A 6,229-nucleotide genomic window follows, 5' to 3' on the forward strand; every position below is an offset into this window, starting at 1 on the left:
CGCACTTACCGTTCCCGGCACTGAGCCAGCGGCAGGGCTTCCCTGCTCTCTGGCTGACAGCTGAGTGTTTAACTCCCGCTTTCCTGGGGGCCCATGGGCTCAGGGCTGGGCTCCGTGGGGACTGAGGCCTCCTGGTGCTGGGCACTGCCCAGATTCTTCACACATGGAGAATGTGTGACCCTGCAAGGCCCGTGTGCTTATCCCCATTTTACAGATGAGAAAACAGAGGCTCAGAGGGGCTAAGTAATGCACCCAAAGCAACACAGCTGAGAAATGGTGGCTCCAAGAGGAAAGCTCCTCTCCTGCCTTCCATAGCCCAATCTGATGGTGCGGGATGTGACCAGGAGCCAGGTTCAAGGGAGGCCCTGACCTCCCACCCCGCCCCCCGCAAAGGGTGTTCCCCTCCATGGGGGTGAAAGCTCCAGGCTTGAGGCCAAGGAGCGGCCCAGAGCTCGCAAGCCCACCTCAGTCCCAGCTCAGGACCCTCTGGAAGGTGCTGTCCTCTCTGTTGGGAAGCACAGAACAGCCGCTGCCCAGAAAACCAGCAGCAGCCCAAGCCTGTGCTTCAGAGGAAGCAGCAGTCGTTGCTGGGGGCCCTCTAGGCACCTGGCTCTCGGCCCACGTCACCTCTTTATATTTCCCGGTTCCCATAGGAGGAATCTGAGACCCAGCAGAAACCCAGGGCAGCCACTGGGGGAGGGGAGGGTGGACCCACGGGGCCTGGTGGGAACCCCTTGGCCAGCACCGACGGCCTCTTCGGTGGCTTCCCTCCTCCTCTTTCCAGCCTTTCCCCAACTTGGAGGCCGGCAGCGTGCGGTCAGAGATGGTGGATTAGGGTTCTCTAGAGAAAAAGAACCAATAGAGCTTATGTACACGTGTGTATGGAATTGGCTCACGCGATTATGGAGGCGGGCAGATCCAAAACCTGCAGAGCCAACTTTGCAGCTTCTGTCCAGGGCTGGAAGCTGCTGCAGAGCCAGAAAGCTGGTGCTGCAGTCTGCAGGGCTTCAGGCAGGAGAATTCTCTCTGACTCAGGAGGCAGGTTGGGCTTCGTTCCATTCAGGCCTTCGACTGATTGGACAAGACCCACCTACATTAGGGAGAGCAATCTATTTTACTCACTCTGCATATTCAAATGTTAGTCTCATCCAGAAACACCAAGAATAATGTTTGACCAAGTATCTAGGCACCCCTTAGCCCAGCCAAGTTGAGACATAAGATTAGCCATCACGGACGGAGTGTGTGTAGAAGTAGTCGTCTGGCTGCTGCAGTGCCTGGGCATAAGGCTTTGTGTCTCTGAGCCTCAGTTTCCTCATCTGTAAAGGGTGTGTTGTGATCATGGGAGAAGTTAATGGATCGATGCCATTTACTACCCTGTGCTGTGCTTAGCCCACACGTCTCTCTGACAGGCCCACGCTGGGCAGTCTCAGCTGCCCCTGCCAGGAGGACCCCAGGCATGCGGTGGCAGTAATGCTTTTAAGCCTCACCCTCTCCTCCTGGGCCATGATCACTGTACACCCCCCTGTAGCTGGAGCCTGCAGAACTGAAGATGATACGCTGTGGTGACAGCTGCTCCTTGGGGCCACAAAGCGTCATCCTGTGGATCCTGTGAGGGCCCCGTGAATCCAGCGTCAGGCACTGTCACGTTAGCTGTGTGGAGAGAAGCCTGGGGTGCTTCGCTCCTCTTTGTTTTGACGTGTCTCAGTCTGGGCTGAGTACTCAGCCCCTGGGCCTCTGAGCTGATCAGGGAGGTGATTATAGGGGGATGCTGGCCCCGCGTTTCCTGCCCGATGTGCTCCTAAAGCCAAAGCAAGTGGGAGAACACCAGGCCTCTCTTTAATTACATGGCAAGATTTAAAGTGATTTGAAAAGCCACTACATGAAGCTGTCACAGGGGAATAGATGTCAAAATGGCAGAAGAAACAACCGGTTAGGAGCAGATTTCCTCTGTGTCCCTTGCTCACACTCACCTTTGCCATCAGGAGGAAGGACGTGTTAGGGAGTCAGACGAGTTCCGGGGCCCAGCGAATGTGCTGGATGCTGCCATCCAGGACAAGAGGCTCCTGGTGCACTCAACCTTCTCCAGCCAGCAGTTTCCTCACTGGTGGGGGGGCACAAATCTATAAATGCCACTTTCCTGTCCCCAAGGGTACTGTCCTGTTGGGGAGTCCAGACACGCACGTAGGAGGCAATTCTAGGTGAGGCCATGTGCACAGAGCAGAATTCCAACCGCAGGGAGCCAGGGACCGGCTTCTTGGGCGGCTCTGAGGCCCAGCCGGGTTCATCCTGTGCTGTATTTGTCTACCTGCAACGTAGTGCCTGTCCCAGCTGCTGACCTGGCTTTCTCTCTGGGCCTCCAGCACCCAGCAGAGGGTCTGACACAGGGTAGATGGGAAGGAATTTTTGTTGAGTGGGTGGATAAATGGATGAGTGGGCGGGTGGGTGGGTGGATGGATGGATGGTTGACTGAATAATATTCCATTGCATGCATACACCACATTTAAAAATTGTGGTAAAATACACTTAACATGAAATTTACCATCTTAACCATTTTTAAGTGCAAAGTTCAGTGGCATTAAGCGCATTCACATTGTCATGCGGCCATCCCCATCATCTGTCCCCAGAACCTTTTCATCCTCCCAATTGAAACTCTGTCCCCATGAAACACTAACTCCCTTTTCCCTTCCTCTCAGCCCCTGGCAACCACCAGTCTACCTTCGGCCTCTGTGAATTTGATGACCCTGGGTAGCTCATATCAGTGGGATGACTCAGTATTTGTCTTTTTGTGACTCACTTATTTTCCTTAGCATAATGTCCTCCAAGTTCATCCATGCTTCGGCGTGCGTCAGAACTTCCTTCCTTCTTATGGCTGAGTAATAGCCCTTGTCCGCACGTACTCCATTTTGTTTATCCACTCATCTGGCGATGGGCACTGGGTTGCTTTCCTCTTGGCTATTGCGAATGGTGCTGCTATGAACATAGGTGTGCAAACGTCTCCTAGACACTCTGCTTTCCATCCTTTTGGATAAACACCCAGAAGTGGAACTGCTGGATCATATGGTAATTCTATTTTTAATTTTTTGAGGAACCTCTGTACACTTTGAAAACAGAGAGGTGAGGAGGCAACTCTATCTTAGCTCTGAAATGTCAGTCGTCTCTTGTCTGCCCCCGCCCAGCGCCCCAGGCCTCACCCCTGCCACGGCTCAGCAGGCCTCTCACTGGCTTGGCTCTTAGCGCCTCTGCACAGCGCCCTGAGATCTTTCCAGGGCACACCTGGTCATGTACCTTCCAGCTAAGGCCAGTAACTAACTCCCTGCTGCCCCAAGGCAAAGTCCTTTAAAAGCCCCAAGGTGCGCAGCTCCAGTGAATTACATGCGAGTGGAGGCTCCAGTCAGGCCTTGCTCACCTGCCGGTCACACCTTGAGCCACACTCCCTGCTGGGCACCTCCTGTCTGGCAGCACACCTAACGTGCAGAGACTGCCTCTAACCTTCTTTCACTTTTGCTGTTCCTATGCCTCGACTGTCCAAACTCTATTTTTCATCTGGTGGACGCCCACACAGGCACCGCATTGCCCTTGGAGGAGAGCCCGGCACACAGCATGCCCTTGCAATGGCGATGGGACGGGAGAGAAAAGGAAAAGAGATGACAGGGTGAATGAGTGGAGGGAGTGTGGAGTTAATCTGCCACTATTAACGAGGACGAGGTAGTTTTATGCAACTTTACTAAAGACGATTCTGAAAAAACGAAAGCTAGCTGTTGCCCTGGTGGTCCCTGCCCCACGGAAGGAGTGGAAGCGCGTTTACTGACTACATATCTGTCTCCCTGTTGTCTGTTTGGTCAGAGCAGGGGCCTTGCCTTCTTCATCTGTTCCCTGCAGCCAAGCGCAGGACCAGGACTTTGCTGATGCTTAGCAGACGTTCCCGCCCCCGGGAGTGGGAGGGAAGCAGTAGTGTGCGGATGGGGTGACTGACACAGGTCTTTGGTCTTCGTCCCCTAATCCCGGGACAAGAGCAACTAAAACACTTGTAATTTCCTGAGCGACGGGGTGAGAGGAGCATCTTCTGTCACTCATAACAAGCCCCTTTCAAGAACACCCGAGCTTATGCCCATGAGGTGACCGTTGGAAGATGGGAGCTGGTGTCCAGAGGAGCCAACCATGTGATCAGAGGGCGGGAACTTTCAGCCCCACTCCTCCGCCTCCAGGGAGTGGGAAGGAGTTGGGGACTGAGTTGATCACCAATGGCCAATGATGTGACAAACCACACCTACGTAATGGAACCTCCATATAACCCTAAACCACGGGGGATGGAGAGCCCGGCTGGTGAAAGTGTTGGGAGGTGAAAGGTGTCATGTGCTGGGAGGTGGCTCACTCGGAGTCCACAGGGACACAGGCTCCTGTGCTCGGGACCATTCTGGACCTGGCTCTATGTGCCTCTCCCTCTGCTGTTCCCTTGTGTCCTTTACAACAAACTGGTAACAGTAAGTAAACCGTTTGCCTGAGTTCTGTGAGTTGTTAGCGAATCACCAAACCTGAGCAAGGGGTTGTGGGAGCCCTCGATTTGTAGCCAAGTCAGACAGAAGCGGGAGGAGTTGGGAGACCCACTGGCGTCTGACGCGGGAACAGTCTTGTGGCACTGAGCCCTTAACCTGTGGGGTCTGTGCTAACTTTGGGTAGTTAGTGTCAGAACTGAATTAAATTGTAAGACATCCAGTTGGTGTCCACAGAGAACGGGAGAATTGATTGGTGTGGAAAGCCCACACGTTTGGTGTTAGAAGTTTTGTAAGTAGGGAAACAGATCCTAGGGCGAGCGGGGTTTTAGGAGTGTGTGTGTGGGGCTTGTGGGAGTGTGTGTGTGTACATGTGTGGGGGTTGTAGGAGTGTATGTTTGTGTGTGGCTGGGTTATGCTGCATCAACAAACGACCTCGCATCTCTCAGCGGCTTTACTTACACAAGAATGTAGTGTTCCTCACAATGAAGGTTGGCAGCGGTCTCCACTCTGCATAGTCACTCAGGCATCCGGGCTAACAGAGGCCCCATTTCAGCATGGGTTCCTTCATCACTGGGACGTGGAAAGAAATGTGGGAAACTGTGCACTTCCTCTTAATACCTCTGCCCTGATGTGGCACACATTATTTATCTCTTTTTTTTTTTGTTCAGGGTAAGTCATCTAATTAAAGGGGACAGGGAGCACTGTCCTTCCAGAAGGCCTGGGGAGCAGAACACAGTGAATAGCCCGATGGACGACCGCTGGGGACACGAGTCTCGGGGACCAGTTAGAAGGACTTTCTTTCCTCTCTCAGTGTCTGGGAACAGGGCAGGATCCAAGACCAGAGCTTAGGCTGGGAAGCAGGACTGGAAAGGCTGAATGTGCCCCCGGTCTCGGACGTGCTGTCAGTCTCTCTTCCTGGGGAGAAGTCTGGGTATGCTCCGAGGCACCTGGATTAAATAAAATGTCAACTTGAGAAGTACCAATCTTTCTTGTATGTTCTAAGAGAAGGGAGTCCATTCTTCATGTTAGTCTTGGGGGCGTCTCCAGGGGCAGGTGTGGGGGTGGTAATGGGAGGCTGTATGGGCTACCGAGCGGGGACCCCACTGTCCCCGGGTCAGACGGGTCAGCCACCGTCTAGCCCTGTGGCCTCGGGGAGGCAGTGCGTCTCTCCTTATTTGCCCATCTGTAAAGTGGGCTGATAACCATCCCCACCACTGGAGCAGCTGGGAAGACTGACTGAGATTGTGCCTGGAGCACCTGGTGCCAGGCCTGGCTGGGGAGCAGACGCTGGATAGGCCAGTGATGCTGCTCATCATCACGTGACCTTGTGATGTCATAATCAGCCCTGCTGGCTGTGTGAGTGGGAACAGGTTGCTAAACACTTTTTCAGTCCTCGATTTTCTCCCTTGAAAGTGGCGGTAATCATACCTACATCCCAGGTTGTCACAAGTTTGCAAGGCCTGTCCTGAGTGGACGCTCAGGCGGTCCCTGGTGGATGCGTGGTGTGTGGGAGGAGCACAAGCAGGGATGGGTATGGGGCAGCCCTGGGCATGTGGCCCATCGCACAGGGTGCAGGTGCCAGCTCAGAATTGGTTTTACACTTTTCCTTAATTGGGACAGTGCTTTCTCTTCCTTTTATTAAAAAAAATCTCTACGGGGAGCTGGCTGTAGCCGGTGGTGTCTTCGTGGACAGGCTCACCTCCCTCCACAGGGTCCCGCGTGGGTGGTGCTTCAGC

At 53.9% G+C, this 6,229-nt stretch overlaps 1 long non-coding RNA gene across 1 annotated transcript; it reads right to left on the minus strand.

The window, feature by feature from the left end:
* Nucleotides 1–865: 865 nt before the first annotated feature.
* Nucleotides 866–5,768, minus strand: LOC102148777 (uncharacterized). Its single transcript, XR_288687.4, has 4 exons — nt 4,953–5,768; nt 1,971–2,101; nt 1,488–1,798; nt 866–1,090 (listed from the first exon to the last, which is right to left on the minus strand). It is a non-coding gene; the product is annotated as an uncharacterized lncRNA (long non-coding RNA).
* Nucleotides 5,769–6,229: the final 461 nt, after the last annotated feature.

The sequence above is a fragment of the Equus caballus genome, chromosome 18 (assembly GCF_041296265.1).
Source record: "Equus caballus isolate H_3958 breed thoroughbred chromosome 18, TB-T2T, whole genome shotgun sequence".
Lineage (NCBI taxonomy): Eukaryota > Metazoa > Chordata > Mammalia > Perissodactyla > Equidae > Equus > Equus caballus.